The sequence below is a fragment of the Microtus ochrogaster genome, unplaced genomic scaffold (assembly GCF_000317375.1).
Source record: "Microtus ochrogaster isolate Prairie Vole_2 unplaced genomic scaffold, MicOch1.0 UNK32, whole genome shotgun sequence".
In the NCBI taxonomy this organism is placed as follows: domain Eukaryota; kingdom Metazoa; phylum Chordata; class Mammalia; order Rodentia; family Cricetidae; genus Microtus; species Microtus ochrogaster.
In genome coordinates, this window is record NW_004949130.1 from 919918 (window position 1) to 924983 (window position 5066).

The 5066-nt window shown below is 51.1% G+C and overlaps 1 protein-coding gene across 5 annotated transcripts in view; it reads left to right on the plus strand.

The window, feature by feature from the left end:
- Window positions 1–5066, plus strand: part of Znf536 (zinc finger protein 536) — a 453184-nt gene that overhangs the window by 412161 nt on the left and 35957 nt on the right. The window lies entirely within an intron of this gene.

A 5066-nucleotide genomic window follows, 5' to 3' on the forward strand; every position in this document is an offset into this window, starting at 1 on the left:
AACAGTCTGTAACAGCTGATCCGAAGTGTGGCCCAGCAAGGGGCAGTGTGCCCAGAACTGCAGTTTGAACTTAAAGGTAGTCGGGTATGGCATCGCTAGCTCCATTTCATGGCCTTGGCGGGTCTAAGACACCTATCAGAAGCTGCGTGGCTGGTGAGCCGCACAGACAGGCTTGAAACCGCATCTTAGGGCACCGTCATTTCTAGCCACATTGCATAGCCTACCTACGAAAGGGCTGTGGCACTTTCCAGAAATGTTAACTGTTACCCCTTAGAAACTGGTTCTCCTTCCAGATATTAAATGTGATATTAGGGTAAAAAGTAATTGTTTCTTCTTAGTTTACAATAATGAAGCTTGTGGTGTTTCTTTCCAGGAAACAACACACTGTCGAAGTTAGGATGGGTTCTACTGAGTGTTTTAGGTTGTGTGTGTGTGTGTGTGTGTGTGTGTGTGTGTGTGTGTATCTGGCCTTGCCCCTTCTTTCTTTCTCTCTGTGTGGGGGTCTATATTTTATCTTATGGGGATGGCTTCTGTGTTCCTCATTCAATCTGAGTCTACAGCCTTCTCCCCCCAAGGTGGCACATCTCAAGAAGTGTGGATGTGTGGAGTCCCCTCCTGGACTCAGCACTAGGGTTTTCATTTGGGGTTCAGATGGGGTGCATTGTAGTTCTCAAAGAGCGAAAATGATTCCTGGTACAGGGTAGGGGAATGCTTCAGGGGTACAGACATGTAGTAGGGTCTGGCGCCCTGACGTAACGCAGAGGGGTCTGGCTGGTGCCCTGATATAATGCGATGCGGTCTGGCTGGTGCCCTGATATAATGCGATGGGGTCTGGCGTCCTGACGTAACACAGTAGGGTCTGACTGGTGCCCCGTTATAATGCAGTGATGTCTGACTGGCGCCCCGATATAACGCAGTGGGGGTGTGGCTGGCACCCTGATATAACGTGGTGGATGGCTGGCGCCCTGATATACTTCAGTGGGGTGTAGCTCCCTGATATAACACAGTGGGGTCAAGTGTCCTGACTACCTATGTCCCACCGAGAGCCTAGAAAGAATGTGTGAGGACCATACCCATTTCCTGGCCATCCTGAAGTGGCAGCCTGATGGCTGGGGAACCTCTGTTGCCCTTTACTGTGGGAAGCTACAAGGAGGACCCACACAGCATCTTTTCCAGCTCATTCACCTTCTGCCAGCTCTCAGCAAGGGGCTCGGGGATCTTTATCCCATTACTAGAGAGGCTAGGATCTGGCTTCTGGGCTAGCTTAGGCACAGTGGCTTCATGTGGGGCCCCCCACCCGTGGCATCAATCGAAAGGTGTCTTTTGCCTGCTACTTCTCACGGAGGTCCACCAGAACCTTCTCGCGGTCCAGCTAGATCTCCCTCAGGGGGTCAGGGCCTCAGCTGTCTCTCAGTGAGGAGGTGTAAAAGTTAGCTTGGCATCTCTCTGGTACCTAGTCAGGTCTCCTCATTTCTGTTCCTCTCTTGTCCCTGGCACCAACAGACATCTGGCGGGCTGTACTGTACAGATGTGTGCCAAGGGCCCCGTGGAGACTGGCATTCAAACTCCTCCCAAGATGCTCCCTCCAGGCAGCTGCCTATCTGCAGCCAACTTCCTTGGGTTCCCAGCCTTCTAAGTCCAGCCTGAGAGAAGGAAGTAGGCTCTTCAAAAGGTAGCCCCACAGACCCAGACAAGTCTTTAGCCAGGAAGAATCCCCGCCCCTTTCCCAGGGCTGGGAGCAAAGAACTGCGAATCCCAAGGTGGCCACAAGAGGGCACCCAATACCCACAGAAAGATCAGGCTTTGCTCTGAAAGAGATGGCTCTGTGAACAAGCGGCGTGAAGAAGGTAGCTAAGCAAACCACACCTGTCCAGCTTTACCACCACAGGGGTCTTGAGAAAATGATCTCAGAGCCAAGTGTGCGTACTCTTGGAAAGACTCAAGTAAGGGAGACCTCAGTTTAACCGTTTGGTTCACTTACTCATTTACGGAGTGTCTGCTGTATTAAGGCCAGGTAAATCTGGAAGAAATCTCGAGGGGTCCCAACATTGGAGAACCACCCAGTTCATCGTCTGCCGGAAAGTTCATTGCTGGGGACCTTTCTAGGACGCTTCAGCACACCCCCTCACTGGGGCCACACAGACCTTCACCCACCTATTGTCCATTGTTCATCTTCTGCGATAGTCACTGTAATAGCGTGAATGACAGACGACCCCCCCACTAGCTCAGACTTGGTCTCCAGTTGCTGCTTGGTGAGGTTTAGGAGGCGTGGCCTTGATGGAGGAAGTATGCCACTGGGGTGGGGCTTTGTGATGGAAAAACTGCTTGCCCTTGCCTTTGTAGACGTGAACTCCCAGCTTGTGGGTGACTCCAGTCACAGTACATGCCCCTGCCGTTAGGGACCCATATCCCTCTGGACCCCTGAGCACAAATAGACTCTTCCTTCTAGTTGCTTCTGGTCATGGTGTTTTTTTATCACAGTGAAAGAAAAGTAACCAATACTGTTACTTTCTTCAGAGACGGGACAAAGTGTCTTCCAGAAACCATCTCATCAAGGAAGGGTTGTCGGAATAGTTCTCCCTTCATATCCAGGCTGCACGGGAAGCCACCAGGGGCTGTATGTTCTCATGGGGCTTCTTCCCCCCACCTAGGCCCCACATTCCCTAGGTTTATAGCCCGCCCCCCAAACAGTGCCTCCCTTCAAGAACTCAGATCACAAGCCTCTGGGCAAGATGTTACATTTCAGCCACAATACACTGCAATGAACATTTTAGTCAAACGTAGTTCAGTTCTATTGCTCAGTCTACACAGAAGGTGCTGCAGGTCAGAACTAGTCACAAGCATGCCACAAACCCCTTTCTCGTCTATTAAGTTTTCCTGTGAAATCTGGAGGGGACGTGCCTGAGATGATGACTTAAAAGATGTAAGTCATAGTGCTTGGGGCAGTTGTGTCCCAAGTTGCTACCCTGCCATTAATATGTATATAAGGGCTCCTAGGGTTGCTGTAGTAACTGGTGAATACATGTATAGATGCGAAATGAGTTGGGAGTATCAGTCTAGCCCGTTGGATGCCTGGCACTGTTTCTATGGACTAGGGCATTTAAGTTTCCATCTATAAGAAACAAGACCCCAAATTGCTCCTCACCAATAGTGCTGTTCTGCTCACAGATCAGTGTCCGGAGAATCTCACCATACAGGTGTTGAAGGCTGAGGAGAAGCTCTCTGGTCTATAAAACACACTCGGGGGTAAACCCCGACCCCAGCTATCTCTGTGACCTCAGGGAAGTGAGGGGCAGGGATGGAGTCTCAGACAAACCTGTTGGGAACCATCTGAGGAGCTCCTGAAGCAAACCGCTGTGGAGGGGGCGGGGTCTCTCTGAGACCGAGAGGGGAGGAGTCTCAGGATCATTGCACCTTTTTATTCAGTGAGCCCCTGCCCAGAGAGCACCCTTAGCAAAACCCTGGGACCATCTGCACACATGGGAACGGTTCACAGGAGAGGTGCAGAATGGGAGGGGCCCTACTTTCGGTCTTCCACTCCGGCTTCCGGACTTTGCTCCAAGTTCCTTTTTGCTTCTTTCTGCAGAGTCCGATTTTCCACTCAAAGCCCGGACTCCTGTCCCGTTATTGACAAATGACCCATGTGACCCCTGTACTGTGAGCGCCGTTGCCCTGACTCCTGGCATGGTCAAAATAACCTTCTAGCATGAAGGGAATACAGAACCAACCAATCAACTAACCAGAACGACCACTCCCTTCTCGCCTGGTGGAAGCTCACTGTTCCAGCGGCTGAGGTCTGCTCTGGAGTGCTCAGCCGTCTGGTCCCACCCCACACATATGCAAACTGGAATTCTGATTGTTGATCGTCCGTGTTTATGGCTAAAATATTGCCAGTGACCGACGTGCGGCCTTTTCTCCTACGTTGTCATTTTATGTTAATGGAACACCCCTGTTAATCTAATAGAGTTCAGATTTATGTAGGATTCTGGAGGGCATCATATTTTAATCAATACGCATTCCACATTCAGATGGACAGATGTGCAAACTCTCCCCATCCCTGCACTTGGATTCCATCAGTTGTCAATAGTGCCCCATTGAATCCTGCAGAAAGCCAGATTGATGGGTCCGAGCAGGTTCCATTCATCACACAAATTAACTTTTGGGGGAAAGGATGTGAAGGGTCAGGCAGCATCTCCGAAAGAGGAGCTCTAAGTTATTTATCCGGAGGAGTCGGCGTGGAGGCGGGGGCGGGGCCACGTGAAGTGGGATGTGCTTTGTATCTTATGGACAGACAGGTGGGGATAGTGCTGCCTCTGGGTGTTGCTGTCCCACAAGCCCTTGGGCTGGTCAGGAGTACCCAGATGCTACAGGAGCAGGGGAGGATCTCTCTGTCAAGTCTGCCTGCCCTTCACTCTCTGTGTGCACTAGCGAGGGTTTTTTGTTGTTGTTGGTTGGTTGGTTGGTTGTTTTTTTGTTTGTTTGTTTGTTTGTTTTTTTGGCAACTTGATACAAACTAAAGTCACCTGGGAAGTAGGAACCTCATTTGAGGAACTGCCCCATCCAGCCTGGCTTGTGCAGCACTATTTTTTAAATTGATGTATGTTGGAGGGCCCAGCACACTGTGGGTGGTATGAGTCATGGGCAGGCAGTTGTATGAGCAAACCATATACACTGCATTCCTCCATGGCCTCTGTATCAGCTCCTGCCTTGACTTCCCTACTTCCCTCTGTGATGATGTAAGGTGGTGTTACTCTAAGCTGCTTTTTTTCCCCCTACAGCTATTTGTGATGCCCAACAGAACAGGGACCCAAGGAGAAGAAAAGGAAGTTAGTAAAGTGTGCACCACCAGTGAGGGGCTGGTGTATGGCTCAGTGGTAGAGTCCCTGCCTAGAATCCCCCAGTGAGGGGCTGGGGTGTGGCTCAGTGGTAGAGCCCCTGTCTAGAATCCCCCAGTGAGGGGCTGGGGTGTGGCTCAGTGGTAGAGCCCCTGCCTAGAATCCCCCAGTGCGGGGCTGGGATCAGTGCTTAGCTCTACAGTGCTTTCCTAGCAGATGTGAGGCCCTGGT